General features: G+C 44.3%; 7 non-coding genes across 7 annotated transcripts; 5 read left to right on the top strand and 2 right to left on the bottom strand.

Moving 5' to 3' along the window:
- The first annotated feature begins 10,098 nt into the window (after window positions 1–10,098).
- On the top strand, window positions 10,099–10,171 carry Trnaa-agc (transfer RNA alanine (anticodon AGC)). Its single transcript has one exon. It is a non-coding gene; the product is annotated as a tRNA-Ala (tRNA).
- Window positions 10,172–11,033: 862 nt separating this feature from the next.
- Trnav-cac (transfer RNA valine (anticodon CAC)) lies at window positions 11,034–11,106 on the top strand. Its single transcript has one exon. It is a non-coding gene; the product is annotated as a tRNA-Val (tRNA).
- A 4,605-nt stretch (window positions 11,107–15,711) lies between these two features.
- Window positions 15,712–15,784, top strand: Trnaf-gaa (transfer RNA phenylalanine (anticodon GAA)). Its single transcript has one exon. It is a non-coding gene; the product is annotated as a tRNA-Phe (tRNA).
- A 90-nt stretch (window positions 15,785–15,874) lies between these two features.
- Trnav-aac (transfer RNA valine (anticodon AAC)) lies at window positions 15,875–15,947 on the top strand. The gene has a single exon. It is a non-coding gene; the product is annotated as a tRNA-Val (tRNA).
- A 232-nt stretch (window positions 15,948–16,179) lies between these two features.
- Trnaa-agc (transfer RNA alanine (anticodon AGC)) lies at window positions 16,180–16,252 on the top strand. The gene has a single exon. It is a non-coding gene; the product is annotated as a tRNA-Ala (tRNA).
- Window positions 16,253–17,050: 798 nt separating this feature from the next.
- Trnai-aau (transfer RNA isoleucine (anticodon AAU)) lies at window positions 17,051–17,124 on the bottom strand. The gene has a single exon. It is a non-coding gene; the product is annotated as a tRNA-Ile (tRNA).
- Window positions 17,125–17,443: 319 nt separating this feature from the next.
- On the bottom strand, window positions 17,444–17,517 carry Trnai-aau (transfer RNA isoleucine (anticodon AAU)). Its single transcript has one exon. It is a non-coding gene; the product is annotated as a tRNA-Ile (tRNA).
- Between the last annotated feature and the right edge of the window lie 546 nt (window positions 17,518–18,063).

The following is an 18,063-nucleotide window of genomic DNA, read 5'->3' as shown; positions in this document are numbered from 1 at the left end:
TTCTCAGACTCTCAGCTCATTCTCTACATTTTTTGAGCAGTTTGGTTTGTGCTTTGACTGACTGTCATGCTTTCCTGGATACAGCGGGAAACTTTGTGAGGACCATTGGATTCACTAGACATAAAAGAAAGTACAAGAAGAGCCAAAAAAAAAAAAAGAAAAAAAAAACTGGGGAATTAGCTCAAATGGTAGAGCGCTCGCTTAGCATGTGAGAGGTAGTGGGATCGATGCCCACATTCTCCATTTGGACCTTCAGTTACTCTTTTATAGACTCCCTTGACTCTTTGGATGCTGAGGACTAGAAATGCATTTTGAACTAGTTGATCCCACCCTTTGCTGTCATACTGAAAATATAAACTTTGGGGCTCCCTTCAGCACCCAGTCTTCTGCGCATCTAAGAAATACTTGAGTAACAACCTCTTCTTTGCGAAGTTTAAGTACTTTCCCCTCAAACCACCACATTGTGCTTTAAGTTCCCTGTAATCTTTTACCAACTCTACCGCGTTGTTGTAGGTGTGTGTGTGTGGGGGGTGTTCTGTGCCTCCCAGGCAGGAAGCTTCTCACCTCTCTGCGCTGCCACCTACAGACAGCATCGGGTGGACAAACCTCCCGTCCTGAGTGGGACTTAGTCTCGGTTTCCCATTTCTGAAATCTGAAAAAACGGGAATTACATTTGAGCCACCTGCCTGGGTTCTCTCTCAAAAGCTCTCCAGCATCGACAAAGGTCTCCTTGAAGTGTCCCCAAGTGTCCAAACTCTTCCATCCTCCTTCCTTCCCTGTGTTTTACACGCCCGCGGTTCCCTGCTTCTCAAAGCCAGAATTTCTATACCTGTGCTTCTCCCTCGGCTGGGTTCTCTCCTTCACTGTGCTGCCAATGACACAGTTCCTATTCCTTCCCTAGGCCAGGACCTCGCCTCCCCTTTTCCATGGTTTTTATCTCTAGTTTGGTTGCATTCCTTGCAATTCTCTCCCTTAATGTAGATCTGTAACTTGTGGGTGGCACTTTAGCAGGGACACAGTGTCTGTCTTGGATTGTAAAGGGATGAAAGGAGGTGTTTTGTAGTGTTTTCTTACTACAGTGGTTCCATGCTGGCTTCACAGATAGAGGTTCCCAGTTCAAAACTGGGCAAAAACAGTAGTCTTTGTTTTTTTATTATTATTGTTATTTGTTTGTTTGTTTTGTTTTGTTGCCTTTGCCTTCTCAGATTCCCAAGAGAGCACACATCCACTTTTCTTCACCAATCCAAAGGGAGCGGATACTCTGTCCTCTTCTAAGAACAAGCAAAGGAAGCCAGGCCATTCCACGGCCACCAGGAATGTGTTGGCTCTCCAGGCTTTCCCCCGTCCATTTCCCTCTCCTCACTTTTCTGTTTCTCTTAGAGAACTGGCATAGGCGCTCTGGATCTGGAAAGCTTTTGAGCAGATTGTCTATGAGAGTTTTGGCCTGTGTTTCGGGACTTGACAGTCAAACGGATAGATAGGACTACTGTAAATACAAAGGACCAAAATCATTATAGTATGGGGGGGGGGGTCAGCTCAAGTGGTAGAGCTTATTGTGCACGCCCACATCTTCCAACTGTTTTGTCGCTTTTGGACCTCTAGATCTCTCTATGCGTTTATTTGAGTCCATGGTTCTCTTGGAATAATAAGAACCTTCTGGAATTATGTAGGGATCGCATTGTAAATATACTTAGCAACAGTGTGTTAAGAACTGAAAATGGGCCTTAAGCCATCACCCTCAAAGCGTAATAAACGTTGGAACTCGCTTCAGCACAGTCTCCCGAGGTGTTCTCCATCCGGATCACGCCCCTCGTTGTTCTGTGCGTTTAACAACTGTTTGTTAGCGTCTCTCTTTACTCCTTCTCTAGCCAGACATTGACTCAGAATCTCTTCTGTGCCGCCAGGTTTCGGATTCCCCCCCCTTAAACCTCCACAGCGTGCTTCGTTGCAAGTACTCTTCCTGCCTCTCTACAATCTTCCGTTTCTTCATCCACCTTTTACCCGCTCTTCCGAGTTGGTGGGGGGGTGTTCTGAGCCTCACAGGTAGGGAGCTTCCCACAGTCCCGCATTGACACAGAAAACAACGGGGAGACAAAGTCCCACTCAGCTTGAGTGGAATGCAGCTCCCTCCCCACTGATCTCAGCTTCCAAGTTCTCTGAGAAAAACCTAAAATCACTTTGCTATGATCATTTGAGCCACCTGCCCGTGTTCTCTCTAAAGCTCTCCAGCATCAATTGCTTTCTCCCTGAAGTATCTCCGAGTGTCTGAACTCTTCCATCCTCCTTCCCTCCCTGGGTTTTACCCGCGCGCGATTCCTCGGCGGCAACACTTTCTGTCTCTACCTTCAGAAGGCAGTGCGGAATGGCCTACACTTTGCCCTGGCTTCTGCCGGAAGTTCTAACTGGGATTCCTGTTGACATTCCTAGTCTGAAAAACAACCACTGAACCCACCAAGGACACCTCCGTCACGGCGAAGTTGGAACATTCTGAGTGGACCCCTTGAATCCATATGTCTTGCGTGGACTATCTAATCCGGAAGGTTATCCATGGACCATCCAGAAACTGGACGGATTTTCTTTTGCTCCAGAATCTGAAATTATATAGAGGCCAGTTGGATGTTTGTTTGTCTTTCTAGAAGGATGAAGCAGCGGACAAGCCTTTCCTGGCCCTTCAGTAGAAGACTCGCTCTAGTTAGCAGCGCCTCGGAACCGAGTGGGAAATCCGAGGCCTTAAAACAGGGGACCAAGGACAGCGACCTATAGACTAAGCCTGGGTGTGGGGGAAGGAGAATGGATGCTGGTGGGGGAAAGGGAGAGTTAAGGATTCTCAGTTAATCTGCAGATTTACATCTGCACCTCGACTCCTCACGTGGGAAACCTTCCAATCTACATAAATAAGGAAAGAGTGCCTGGGCACAGGATTCAGTGTCTGCACAGGGCTCATTTGCATGTTCCTATGCTCAGTGATGTGCCAGGCCTGCACACACGCAATCCAGTCCACGAAAGGACCTGCTGACATTGCGTCTGAGCTGAACAAATTGCTCTCTTTCCTCCAGAACTTATGACGGAAGCACATACTCAGCTGCTCTTTCCCTGAGGAGAACGACATCCTGCAGCCTAGACCTGAAAGCCAACCTGGTCTGGAACTGCCTTGGCAGAGTTCCAGAGTGATAGAGCTCTCCAGCACTGGGGCAGGAGACAATTACCAGGAGCGCTGTGGAGGTTGGGAGAATAGATATTTGGTGTGTTAGTGGGCGAGTTACTGTGGAGACCAGGCAGTGACAGATGGGTTGGGACAGCATTATTACATATTCAACCTGTTGCCCAATTCAGGCCTTGCCACTTCCCAACTCCGAGACCCTGAGAAAAGTACTCAGTTTTCCTGAGCCTTCATTGCACCAGGAAAGGGCAGATGTACGTAAGTCTTTTGTTGCCAAAATGCAACTGGACTTCATGAAATAAATCTAAAGTATCTTTTAGCGTGAGTAAGGGCATATGGAACTGAAAACCCTAAATTATTTGGGATTGTAAGGGGGAAATCTTTAGATGTGCAGACCCAGATGGAAGCAAAGGACACAACAGGATGGTATGCACAGAGCACAATCTTGAGTTCCATCTGCTCTTCAGGGAATGGAGAACCCCCTGTGTTACTTTTCAACAAAGGAGAGCAGGAAGGAAAAACTTCTGAGGGAAGAGACTGCCAGAGGACCCAAACAAGTGGGAGGAGAGGGGCAAAGGGCAGTTGTAACTGTTCCTGCTCTGTTTAGACGAAAACCAGAGGGGGTGTGGATGCCATCATTCTGTGTATGAGATGCTTCAGATCCAGCACTAGCCGACATGGTGCAATTTCCAATGATGCTATGGTCTTTAAAAGCTGCAAGTGGATGCAGGGTGCTGGGAGACTCAGACTCAGTATTTCTAACGTGAAGCTGCTGATGGGAGGGGCTATTTGATGCAACCTCAGGTCTGTCAGTCTCCTCACCAGCAGACCCTGAAGTCCATCCTCAGGGGAAAGAGGCCTCCTTTTCTACCCAGGGTCTATTAGTTGCTTGTGTTGACGGTGGGTGACAAGGAAGGACTGTGGAGAATTCCGAGCCACCTCTGAAGAAATACAATCACAACTGCTGATGGTGATCATATTGACATCAATTCCTGGTTGTTTGATGAGATGGGTAGTGAGGAGAGTCAGGCTACACTGGGCACTGCACAAATATATTTGCTCTTCCTTCCTATTGTGTGATGGAGTGAGCAGGGCAAATCCCTCCTCAGCTTGGTGCTGTGAAGATGCACGGCTGCAGCTGAGGCACAAAGAGGGCTGTGCAGTCAAGCACTCATTTATTCCTCTAACAGTGAATCCTGGTGATCTACATAGTACAATGGTTGCTATGGTTGCAATGTTTCAAAAGTAAAGAAAATTCAGAAATATTTGAGACCTGGGTTGATTAACTGAGGCTTTTCCTGAGGTCCTGATGTATGGAGGAGGAACACGGCTCCCTTCAAAACCACCTCGACTTCTTCATGTTCAATTGAAAAAGTATCATCTTCAGCAATATTTCTTAACCATTAGGTTATTCAATGCCCTGTGATGTTTGAAGGTTTCCATGGGTACCCTTTGGCTAATGTCTCAACAAGATGTAAAACATTCCTGGTCCTGGAGATTGTACTTGGTGTCAGTTATAGTAGTGGATGTCTAGTTATAGTAGTCTCCCTCGTTATTGGTGACTCATTTAGATTCCTTTCCTGTATAATTATATTTTAGGAAGCTTCTACAGTAGTAGGTTTCCACATGGTTGTTCAAATGGCCTTTACTGTTGTTGCCCCTCCCCATGTACCCTCCTTATCCTCTGTCCAAATACCTAGTGTATCTTCCTATTCTAGTCTCCTCTTTGTCCCCCTGCGTTCTATTTCCCCTTCCATGGGAGATCTTCTCCTCTGCCCTAGTCCTGTACTAGGTACCTAATCTCCGTAGTTATTCAGATTGTGATTATTGTAACAAGCATATGAAAAGCTTCAAAACAACATCCACATATAAGAGAAAACAAACACTATTTGTCTTTTCCATCTGGGTTACCTCACTCAGGATTATTTTTTCTTTTTTATTTAATATATTTTATTATATTAAAAACATACCAACCCCAGTTTCCCCTACCTTCTCTCCTCCTGCTTCCACCTTCCCCTCACCCCATCCACTCCTCAGAGAGGGTAAGGCTCCTCTTGGAAGTCAACTAAGTTCATTACCTCATTGTGTTCCATCACGTCATGGAGCAGGACCAAGTCACCTCCAACCCACCCCACCCTCATGCCTAGGCTGAGCAAGGTCTCTTCCCATAGAGAATGGGCTCCACAAAGTCACTTTAGGTATTGCAGTTGGATCCTGGTCCCACTGCCGGTGGCTCCATCTACTCCCAAGCCACACCATGTCACCTGTACCCAGGGACCTACTTCAGTCCTATATAAGATCTCCGTTAGTCAGTCTGGAGTCAGCTATCTCCCACAAGCATAGGTCGCTGATTCTATGGGCTACTATATCATAATCTTGACCCCTTTGCTCACATTATCACTCCTCCCTCACTTCTTTTGCACTCTGGGAGCTCGGCCCAGTGGTTAGTTGTGGATCTCTACATCGGTTTTCATCTGTTTCTGGAAGAGGGTTCTAACTTTTCTGGGGTTGTGGACTGTAGGCTGATTATCATTTGCTTAATGTCTGGTATCCACTTATGAGTGAATACTTACTATATTTGTCTTTCTGGGTCTGGGTTACCTCACTCAGGATGGTTTTTTTACTTCTGTCCATTTGCCTGAAAATTTAAAGATGCCATTTTCTTTTACCACTCAGTAGTACTCCACTGTGTAAATGTACCACATTTTCTTTATCCATTCTTCAATTGAGGGGCATCTAGGTTGTTTCCAGGTTCTGGCTATTATGAATAATGCTGCTATGAACATAGTTGAACAAATGCCCTTGTGGTATGAGTGTGTCTCCTTTTGGTATATTCCCAAAAGTGGTATTGCTGGGTCTTGAGGTAGACTGATATCATACTGATTTCCATAGTGCCTATACAAGTTTGCACTCCCACCGGCAATGGAGGAGTGTTCCCCTTACTCCAAATCCTCTCCAGCATAATCTGTCATCAGTGTTTTTGATCTCAGCCATTCTGACAGGTGTAAGATGATATCTCAGAGCTGTTTTGATTTGCATTTCCCTGATGACCAAAAATGTTGAGCATTTCCTTAAGTGCCTTTCAGCCATTTGATATTCCTTTGTTGAGAATTCTCTGTTTAGATCTGTACCCCATTTTTTAATTGGATTATTTGGTAATTCTAGTTTTTTGAGTTCTTTGTATATTTTGGAGATCAGCCCTCTGTCAGATGTAGGGTTGGTGAAGATCTTTTCCCATTCTATAGGCAGCCATTTTGTCTTGTTGACCACATCCTTTGCTTTACAGAAGCTTCTCAGTTTCAGGTGGTTCCATTTATTAACTGTTGATCTCAGTGTCTGTGCTAATTGGGTTATATTTAGGAAGTAATCTCCTGTGCCCATGCATTGAAGACTCTTCCCACTTTCTCTTCTATCAGGTTCAGTGTGGTTGGATTTATACTGAGGTCTTTAATCCATTTGGACTTGAGTTTTGTACATGGGGATAGGTATGGATTTATTTGCATTCTTCTGCATATTGACATCCAGTTATACAGGACTAATTGTTGAAGATGTTTTCTTTTTTCCATTGTATAATTTTAGCTTCTTTGTCAAAAGTCAAATTCATAGGTGTGTGGATTAATATCAGGGTCTTTGATTCAATTTCATTGGTCCCCCTGCCTGTTTTTATGCCAATAACAAGCTGTTTTCATTACTGTAGCTCTATAACAGAGCCTAAAGTCGGGGATGGTGATAACTTCAGATGTTCCTTTATTGTAAAAGGTTGTTTTTGTTATTCTAGGTTTTTTCTTTCTCCATATGAAATTTAGTATTGTTCTTTCAAAGTCTGTGAAGAATTGTACTGGGATTTTGATGGGCATTGCATTGAATCTGTAGATTGCTTTTGGTAAGATTGCCATTTTTATTATGTTAGTCCTACCTATCCATGAGCATGGGAGATCTTCTATTTTCTGATATCCTCTTCAGTTTCATCCTTCAAATACTTAAAGTTCTTGTCATATAGGTCTTTCACTTGTTTGGTTAGAATTACCCCCAAGATATTTTATGTTGTTTGTGGCTATTGTGAAGGGTAATGTTTCTCTGATTTCTTTCTCAGTCTGTTTATCATCTATGTACAGAAGGGAAACTGATTTCCTTGAGTTAATCTTATATCCTGCCAAATTACTGAAAGTGTTTATCAGCTATGGGAGTTCCCTGGTAGAATTTTTGGGGTCAGTTATGTATACTATCATATCATTAGCAAATAGCAAAAGTTTGACTCCTTCCTTTCCAATTTGCATCTCCTTGACCTCCTTTTGTCATCTTATTGCTCTATCTAGGATTTTGAGTACTATATTGAATAGATATGCAGAGAGTGGATATCCTTCTCTTCTTCCTGATTTTCGTGGAATTGCTTTGAGTTTCTCTCCATTTAGTTTGATGTTGGCTGATGGCTTACTGTATGTTGCCTTTATTATGTTTAGGAATGTTCCTTGTATCCCTGATCTCTCCAACACTTTCATCGTGAAGAGGTGTTGGATTTTGTTAAAAGGCTTTTTCAGCATCTAATGTGATGATCCTGTGGGGTTTTTTTTCTTTCATTTGCTTATATGATGGATTATATTGACAGATTTTTGTATGTTAAACCATCATTGCATCTCTGGAATGAAACCTACTTGATCATGGTGGATGATATTTCTGGTGTGCTATTGGATTCGGTTTGCCAATATTTAATTGAATGTTTTTGAATCAATGTTCATGAGGGAGACTGGTCTGTAATTCTCTTTCATAGTTGTATCTTTGTGCAGTTTGGGTATCAGAGCAACTGTAACCTCGTAAAAACAAGTTTGTGGCATTACTTCTGCTTCTATTGTGTGGAACAATTTGAGGAGTAGTGGTATTAGCTCTTCTTTAAAATTCGGGTAGAATTCTCCTCTGACACCACCTGGCCCTGTTTATTTTTTTGGAGGGGGAGGGAACTTTTGATAATGGTTTCTATTTCCTTCACAGTTATAGGTTTATTTAATTTGTTTACCTGGTCTTGATTTAATTTTGGTATGTGTGGTACTTATCCAGAAAATTGTTCATTTCCTTTAAATTTTCCAATTTTGTGGAGTACAGGTATTTGAAGTATGACCTGATGATTCTCCCAATTTCCTCAGTGTCTGTTATTATACCCCCCTTTTCATTTCTGATTTTGTTAATTTGGATATTCTCTCTCTGCCTTCTGGCTTAGTGTAGGATTTAAGCTTTAATAATGTTTCTTTTACAAATGTGAATGCCCTTGTATTTGGGGCATAGATGTTCAGTATTGAGATTTTCTCTTGATGGATTTTTTCTGTGACTAATATGAAATGTTCTTCTTTATCACTTTTGAATGATTTTAGTTTGAAGTCTTTTTTGTTAGATATTAGGATAGCTATGTCAGCTTGTTTCTTAGCTTCATTTTATTGGAAAATTTTTTTTCCAATCCTTTACTCTGAGGTGATGTCTGTCTTTGAGGTTGAAGTGTGTTTCTTGTATGCAGCAGAAGGATGGATTCTGTTTTCATATCCAATCTGTTAACCTGTGCCTTTCTATAGGAGAATTGAGTTCATTTACATTAAGAGATATTAATGACCAGTGATTGTTAGTTTTCATTATTTTCGTTTTTGTTGTTGTTGGTGGTGGTGGTGGCATTATGCATGTGTTTCTCTTCTTTGGAGTTTGCTGCTGTGAGATCATCTACTGCCTATGTTTTGTGGATGTAGCTAATTTCCTTGGGTTGGAGTTTTCCTTCTAGTATTTTGTGTAGGGTTTGTGGCTAGGTATTGGTTAAACCTGAGTTTGTCATGGAATATCTTGTTTTGTCCTTTTATGGTGATTGAAAGGTTTGCTGGGTATAGTAGTCTGGGCTGACATCCGTGGTCTCTTAGTGTTTGCATGATGCCTGTCCAGGACCTTCTCGTTTTCATTGTTTCCACTGAAAAATTGGAAGTGATTCTGATAGATCTGCTTTTTATACGTTACTTGATCTTTTTCCTTTGCAGCTCTCAATATTCTTTTTTTATTCTGTATGTTTTGTGTTTTGATTAGTATGTGGCAAAGGGACTTTTTTTTTTAGTTCAGTCTATTTGGTGTTCCGTAAGTTTCTTGTACTTTCATAAGCATGTCCTTCTTTAGGTTAGGAAAGTTTTCTTCTATGATTTTGCTGAATGCATTTTCTGTGCCTTTCAGTTGGACCTCTTCTCCTTCCTCTATCGCTATTATTCCTAAGTTTGGTCTTTTCATGGTGTCCCATATTTCCTGGATATTTTGTGTTAAGCATTTGTTGGGTTTAACATTTTCTTTAACAGATGAATCTATTTTCTCTATCGTATCTTTAATTCCTGGGTCCATGATAGAAAGCATTTCTGATCCCTAATTGACAAATGGAATGGAGATCGGATATGATGTAAGAGAGTGGGGGGGGGAGCAGGAGAAGTCATGGGGAGGGCAGAGGAAAAGAGCTAGGGGACCCTGGACCTCTACAAAGCAAAGTCCCCAGGGTGGGATAGGGAGGAGGGTTTCCTCTGTTTCAGCCCAGTGTGGCCACTGGGAGTGCTTGGTAAAAAAGGTTTCTGTGTGTCATTGAAGGGAAGGCTCGGGGGTCCCACAGGAAAGAGTACAATTATTTCTGATGTATATGGATATTGGCAAGGTGGAAGTTTCCATAGTTTAGTGGTTATCACGCTTGCCTAACATGCAAGAGGGCTGTGGTTCAAAGTCAGGTAGAAACAAGATTAGTGACTTGTCCTGACTTCTGTTTTTAAACTATCAGCTCACTCCCAGCGTTTTTCAGCCCTTACCACATAAGAATCTCGGCTCTTAAGTTTTCCTTTGACTGCAATGTTTTCATGGGCCCTGGATATAGTAGGTAAACTTTGAGGACCAATGGGTTCAATGGGTCTCCAAGAAAGTTGAAGAAAACTAACAAAAGCGTCGGGGGATTAGCTCAAATGGTAGAGCGCTCGCTTAGCATGCGAGAGGTAGTGGGATCGATGCCCACATCCTCCAGTTTATTGTTACCTCTGAAACCACGTTTCTATTGAGATGCTGATTTTGGCTTTGGAAATGTTCTCAACTGCACTGACTTGAGAACTGCACATTTAAACAATATTCGGAAGCGTCTCTGGCCAGACATTAAGTCAGAACTTCTGGTCCTTCTCTCTTATCCACACCGTGCTGTAAGTTCCCTGCCGGCCTCTCTAGACTCTTTCTTTTCCTAGTCTCTTTGCCCCCTAAACCATGTTGGAGGGCTGCTCAGCGCCTCACTGGAGCCCTGCACTGCCACCGACGGCGTCGCCTGAACAAACTCGGCCTGAGTGGAATCCGCTGTACTACTCTCAATTTTCCATTTCTAAGCTGAGAGAGAGAGAGAGAGAGAGAGAGAGAGAGAGAGAGAGAGAGAGAGAGAGAGAGAGAGAGAGAGAGAAGTGAAAATCCTTTGCTTAACACGTTGCTGTGACTTTTTGCCTCACCTGTCCGGGTTCTCTCAAAAGCTCTCCAGTGTCAACAGCGATCTCCTCGAAGTGTCTCCGGGTGATCAGACTCCTTCCCTCCGTGTGATTTTCTCGCACGCGGTTCTTCCCTCCGTGTGATTTTCTCGCACGCGGTTCCCCTGCGACTCTGCGTCTCCATCCCGGAATTCCAACACCCGCGCTTCTCCCTCCCGGAGCTCTCTCCCCTTGGTGAGCTGCCCAAGCCCCATTTATTAATCTTCCCCCGGGCCATGTCGCCTCTCCACCATGACTTTTATCTTTGGTTTGGTCGCCTTCCCTTTGCAGTTCTTTCTGTAAATGTGCATCTGTAGCTTATGAATGGCACGTTAGAAAGTATACAATTTCTGTTGTTAACTGTAAAATAACTGAAACGGCGGGTTTCCGTAGTGTAGTGGTTATCACGCTCGCCTCACACGCGAGAGGTCCCCGGTTCGAAACCGGGCGGAAACAATGTTGGCTTTTATTGTTCTCTAATTTTTCAATGGAGCTTTTTTTCTAGATCAGTCCTAAGGGAACACATTCTCCATCTTCTATAAGAACAAGCAAAGGAAACCTGACCATCCCACTACCACCAGGAATTTGTTGACTCTCCACGTTTCTTCAAACCCCACTTCCCTCTCATCATTTCTCTTTGTCTTAGAGCCGCGGTTCCCAATCTTCCTAAAGCGGAGACACTTCAATATAGTTGTTCATATTGCGCTGACCCCAAACCATAAAAATATTTCCATTGTTAATTCATAGCTATAATTTTGCTACTCTTATGAATCATAATGTAAATATCCTTTTTCCCCTGTTATTTTGGGCGATTCGAACGCCCCCCCCCCACCCCGAAATGGTCGTGACCCACAGGTTGAGAATCTCTCTCTTTAGCAAATGGTGTAAGCAAGCATAAACTTTTGTCTGAACAGCTTCTAAAAATATTGTCTATGAGAACCTCGGCTCTGTGTTTTGGGACTTGATGAGGAGGTCCTGGGGGCGGGAAAGCCACTACAAAGAAAAGGGACCAGAAAGTCCAGGAACCGCTGTTTTGTTACTTTTGAATCTGTTTGCTCCTTATTTCTTCTTAGTCAAGGTTTCTATTGCTATGATGAAACACCATGACCAAAAAGCAAGTTGGGGATGAAAGGGTTTGTTCAACTTCTGCTTCCACATTGCTGTTCATCACCAGAGGACATCAGGACAGACCTGAAACAGGGCAAGAACCTGGAGGCAGGAGCTGATGCAGAAGTCATGGAGGGGTGCTGCCTACTGATTTGCTTCCCCTGGCTTGTTCAGCCTGCTTGCTTTCTTTCTTTCTTTCTTTCTTTCTTTCTTTCTTTCTTTCTTTCTTTTTTATTTATTATGTATACAATATTCTGTCTGTGTGTATGCCTGCAGGCCAGAAGAGGGCACCAGACCCCACTACAGATGGTTGTGAGCCACCATGTGGTTGCTGGGAATTGAACTCAGGAAGAGCAGGCAGTGCTCTTAACCTCTGAGCCATCTCTCCAGCCCTCAGCCTGCTTTCTTATAGAACCCAGAACCAGCAGCTCAGGGATAACATCATCCACCATGGGTTGGACCCTCCTCCCTCACTTCACTAACTGAGGAAATGCCTTACAGCTGGCTCTCAACGCAGCATTTCCTCAACTCAGGCTCCTTCCTCTATGACGAGAGTAGCTTGTGTCAGGTTGGCACAAAAAACCAGCCAGTACACTTTCCCTGTGCCATTAACTCACCTCTCATTTATCTGTGGTTTGATTTCTTTCTTTGTGATTCTTTCTGTTGATGTAGATATGTAACTTCTGGATGGCAACTTAGCAGGAGACTGTAACTGTCCTGGATAGTAGAGTAACAAGCTGCCTATAGAGGTGTTTTTGTAGTGTAGTGGTTATCATGTCCACCAGGGAGACCCGACTCACCGAAATGCAAAAGCAAGGTTTATTGTGTGCACAATGCAAGCTGGCAGGGATCTTGTCAAAGCAACGGGCACAGCAGTGGCAAGTGGAGGTACCCCAACTTTCTAGAGGGGATTATTTAAAGGCAAAAACCAGCAAAGTTACATTAGCAGGTGTAAGGTGACGGGTTCAATCCTGATTGTCTTGTGTCTAGAGACTTTTCAGAAATTTTATTTTTGAACCTCACCTGTTGCTTGTCGGCTGATCTTCAGGTGGAAACATTCTGTGATTATCTGTGCTTTCCAGTTGACTACCCTGTTACTTTTGCCCCTAGCCATTTCTGAGGACTGGAATGTTTTATGAGAAATGGCTTAAACAAGACAAAATGGAGGAACTTTGGTTCTTCACTGACAACCGAGAATAGCCATTACATGCAGACCCAGATAAAAGCAAAGGACACAACAGGATGGTATGCACAGAGCACAACCTTGAGTTCCATCTGCTTGCTCTTCAGGGAATGGAGAACCCCTGTGTTACTTTTCAACAAAGGAGAGCAGGAAGGAAAGACTTCTGAGGGAAGAGACTGCCAGAGGACAAAAACAAGTGGGAGGAGAGGGGCAAAGGGCAGTTGTAACTGTTCCTGCTCTGTTTAGATGAAAACCAGAGGGAATGTGGACACCGTCATTCTGTGTATGAGATGCTTCAGATCCAGCACTAGCTGACATGGTGCAATTTCCAATGATGCTATGGTCTTTAAAAGCTGCAAGTGGATGCAGGGTGCTGGGAGACTCAGACTCAGTATTTCTAACATGAAGCTGCTGATGGGAGGGGCTATTTGATGCAACCTCAGGTCTGTCAGTCTCCTCACCAGCAGACCCTGAAGTCCATCCTCAGGGGAAGGAGGCCTCCTTTTCTACCCAGGGTCTATTAGTTGCTTGTGTTGACGGTGGGTGACAAGGAAGGACTGTGGAGAATCCCGAGCCACATCTGAAGAAATACAATCACAGCTGCTGATGGTGATCATATTGACATCAATTCCTGGTTGTTTGATGAGGTGGGTAGTGAGGAGAGGGTCTGGATTATACAGTTTTTATCCTTGAAGGTCAGGTGTGCCAGTTAGTAAATTTCTAACTTTCCTGTTCTTGGTGTAGTCAGGGAACACAACAGGGAATCCTGTGTGCGGAGACATCACGCTTTATGGTTCCACATTGGTGGGATCTTTCCCCAAAGAACTATTTTGTTTAAAGAAGCTGCCATTGTATAGATTTTCATCCTTCTTCAAAGCCCCACAAAATTTTCCAAAGGAAGAGGCACATAGAACTCCCATTACATACAGCGAGAATCATTAAAAATGAAATTAGAAATTTCTGCTAGGGAAGTGTGGTCTGCAATGTCGAAATGCTGGAACTTTGTCAAGTGGAAGTGGTTGCCGTTCGCCATGCAGCCCACGCCATCTTTTGCTTGCTCTATTGCATTTCTGAAGGCCTATTGCAGTAGGTCGCTGCTTTCTCCAGGAGGCATGCTGTCTTGCCTGTCCATGTAGGCAATGGAGTTATGATATTTGAGGTGTTTCTTGGGGTAGATATCTGATCTTGTCCCTGTCGGGTGGGTGTTCTGTTCTTTGGCTGCTGTTGCCCACTCTGAATTTTAGGCAAGGGTGGTAGCTGTGGGGTTGCTGGTAGAAAGGAATTTTGCAGGTTGGTAGGTGATACAAAGGAATGGAGGCAGGCTATAAGGAAAGAATCAGAGGGGCAATGGGAAAGAGCTAGGGGACCAGGTTTGGCAACAACATTCCCACAGAGTGAGGTAGGTTGGGAGGAGAGACTCTTGCCTGCAAGCTGCTACAGGATAAGAGGAGGTCTGGACAGATCAGAATGGATGGTGGGAAGGAGAGTGAAAATTGCCTACCTGTGTCCCTGCTCAGTGTGGTCCCCTGGGGGGTTCATGGTAGAAAGCATTTCTGATCCCTAATTGACAAATGGAATGGAGATCCGATATGATGGAAGGGAGTCCGGGGGCAGGGAAAGGTGGAGGAGGGGCAGAGGGAAAGAGCTAGGAGATCCTGGACCTCTACCAAGTTTCTTTTTTTTTTTTGTGAGACTTTATATTTTATTTATTTTTTTAAATTTATTTATTTATTAAGGATTTCTGCCTCCTCCCCGCCACGGCCTCCCATTTCCCTTTCCCTTCCCCTCCCCCGATCAAGTCCCCCTCCCTCATCTGCTCGAAGAGCAATCAGGGTTCCCTGACCTGTGGGAAGTCCAAGGACCACCCACCTCTATCCAGGTCTCCTAAGGTGAGCATCCAAACTGCCTAGGCTCCCCCAAAGCCAGTATGTGCAGTAGGATCAAAACCCACTGCCATTGTTCTTGAGTTGCTCGTGCTCCCTCTCCTTCTGCTCCTGATTTGGACCTTGAGATTTCTGTCCTTCTACCAAGTTTCAAAGTCTTCAGGGTGGGATGGGGGGAGGGTTTCCTCTGTTTCAGCCCAGTGTGACCACTGGGAGTCCTTGGTAAAAGGGGTTTCTATGTGTCATTGGCTGACCCAAAGGAAGGGAAGGCTCAGAGGATCCACAGTAAAGAGGCCAGTTATTTCTTATGTATATGGGTATTTGAATGAAGAGCCCAGGGTGGTCAAAAGAGGGCGACAGACGCCGTAGTACTGAAGTTAAAAAGAAATAAAGAAAAAAAAAAGCAATGAGCTGCCCTGCGGGTGCTGAGAATCAAATAAACTCCTCTAGCGTAAAATTGAAAACAGAGCCACAGAGTCATCCATCCCTCTCGTGGGCGCACGGCCACAGCAGTGGAACAAGGTGTTCTGAGACATTTGCTGGTTCAAAGGAACGAATCCCGGACTGCCGAGGCGCTCACTCCTTCACATCCACAGAAGGCTAATTTCCAGGATTATTCCGGGAAGGACCAATATTATAAAGAGGTTCTGTCACTCGAAGCCAAGAAGCTGAGAACAGGGCAAGCGAGGTGATCGATCCACCGAGGGAAAATTCCACAGGACTTCACTTATAACGTGGAATCTGAGTGTTCATCTGGCACTAGCAGAGAAGAGGGGAGTCACCAAGAGCACGGCGTGGAAGGTGCAGTCACCTTAGTTACTTTGATTTAAGCTGACCAATGGCACGAGAATATACAACAAAGATTATCATTTAACCATTTCCGGGCAAGCCGAAATAGCTCAGTTGGGAGAGCGTTAGACTGAAGATCTAAAGGTCCCTGGTTCAATCCCGGGTTTCGGCAATTACTTCTTTTACAGAAGAAAAAAAAATTATTCCTAGGCATGAAAAGAGTCTATGTCTACAAACTAGGAAAATTAAGGCACTACATGAAGTTTCCGTAGTGTAGTGGTTATCACGCTCGCCTAACACGCGAGAGGTCCCCGGTTCGAAACCGGGCGGAAACAAATATACTTTTCCTCACTTCTCTTTCCAGATTCTCAATTTATTCCCTACACTTTTGAGCAGTTACCACGAAATAATCTCGAGGCTCTGATTTCCCTTTTGACTTCCGGCATACTTTCTTAGGCCATGAAGTAGCAGCCAACTTTAGGAGAACCCATGGATTTACATGATATACAAGAAAGTACATGCAAAGTTGTACAAACATCACGGGATTAGCAAAAAACTTATAATGCCGGGGGATTAGCTCAAATGGTAGAGCGCTCGCTTAGCATGCGAGAGGTAGTGGGATCGATGCCCACATCCTCCAGTCTTTAGACTCCTTCAGAGTCTCTCATACCTACAGCAATCCTCAGAAAATGGGGGACACACAGACTTTTGTGTTGCCTTTTGGAGCACAAATTCACAATACAGACCTTTCGCAGTATCTAAGGTCTGAGAATGTGGCTAAATGCCATGGTTCTTGCCTAATGTGGAAAGCCCTACCTAATTCGATGCCATCCCAGAGATAACTAAAGTTTGGAGAAATAGCCGAGGACATCTGTTTATTGCATTACACTCATCATGTGTCTCTAATGGATGGGGAAGGTCACCAAAAGGGTCATCGTAAATACTGCAGCACAGATCTCTGCCACGCTCCCGAGGAGTGCTGGGAGGAACAAGACTCAGCCTCACAAAACTGGCAGGAAAGATCTCTGTGGGGACACGCTATGAACCTCACTAAGCTGTTGTACATTGGTGAATGGCGTGGGGTTCTGAACCCGGTATTCCTCAGTTGAGTCTCTAGATAGGCAGAGGGCAGGAAAGACACAGGAGTTACCAGCCTTCTGACCCACCCAGGAAGTCAGGTGGTGAAGGGTCAGTGTAGTGAAAGGGACATTTTTCTGTTGTTTCCCTCTGCTTCCAGATGGATTCCATCTGTGCGTTAAGGCCACTAGAATTACAGAAAGACTCGGCAGTTGTGAGGCTGGGGTCAATAAAGATGAAGTTCTTTGAAAGCGTTCTAAGTGAAATGACTACTCCTTAGAGTAGACTAGATTCTGCTTTGTGTGTGTGTGTGTGTGTGTGTGTGTGTTTTAAAGTAAAAAAAAAAAAGTAGTTCCTCATGTGGCCCGTACGGGGATCGAACCCGCGACCTTGGCGTTATTAGCACCACGCTCTAACCAACTGAGCTAACCGGCCCCACAAACAAGTCCTTTCTGTTACCTCTTCAGAAGTGGAAGCATACAAATGCCAATTGTCATTAGGGGTCTTGGATTTTTGTTTTAATGTTTAAGGTTTTCTGAAATGAGGTATGAAACAAAAGAGTTCTAAACCTGAAAACAGAAGAGAGTATGTGTAACATTCCGATGATCGCTGAGCCTAGACAAGCAAGACTCACACCGCAAAGTCTTCCTCCAGCTGCAGATGTGAGGACTACAGAACAGTCGAAGCTGCGTTCTCTTTTAAGGTGCTAGCTTCCAGGTGATAGAATTGAAAATTGTCTTCTAAAAAGACCACTTGGCCCGTACGGGGATCGAACCCGCGACCTTGGCGTTATTAGCACCACGCTCTAACCAACTGAGCTAACCGGCCAACTGCCAAGTATTCGACTTGTCGATCTCTACACGTAGCAAATGCTTGATTTAGATTTGAGATTATTTTAGGTGTTTATTGTTGTTTTGTTTACTTGTTTAAAGTTTTCTTGAACCTGGAAAAAGTCACGAAACTCGCGTTGTTCCAAGTAGAAACTTTTTCTGAGGCTGTAGAGATGGCTCAGTGGTTAAGAGCATTGCCTGCTCTTCCAAAGGTCCTGAGTTCAATTCCCAGCAACCACATGGTGGCTCACAGCCATCTGTAATGAGGTCTGGTGCCCTCTTCTGGCCTGCAGACATACACACAGACAGAATATTGTATACATAATAAATAAATATTTGAAAAAAAAAGAAAATTTTTCTGAGAAGAAAAAAAATTCTGAACGAGTGCAAGTAATATCACGTTGCAGAGTTTCCTGACCCAGAGATACTGGCCATGGACAGCCCAGTCCACTACCCCGGTGGCCGCCCTCACCACGACCCGCCCTCTAGCCTTCACAGACGTCGCCTCCTGTGCAGTTCTCCCTGTTGCCTTCAAGTGACAACA

This window comes from Microtus pennsylvanicus, chromosome 4 (assembly GCF_037038515.1).
Source record: "Microtus pennsylvanicus isolate mMicPen1 chromosome 4, mMicPen1.hap1, whole genome shotgun sequence".
In the NCBI taxonomy this organism is placed as follows: domain Eukaryota; kingdom Metazoa; phylum Chordata; class Mammalia; order Rodentia; family Cricetidae; genus Microtus; species Microtus pennsylvanicus.
The sequence above is the reverse complement of the archived record's forward strand: the minus strand, read 5'-3'. Positions and strand labels throughout refer to the sequence as shown.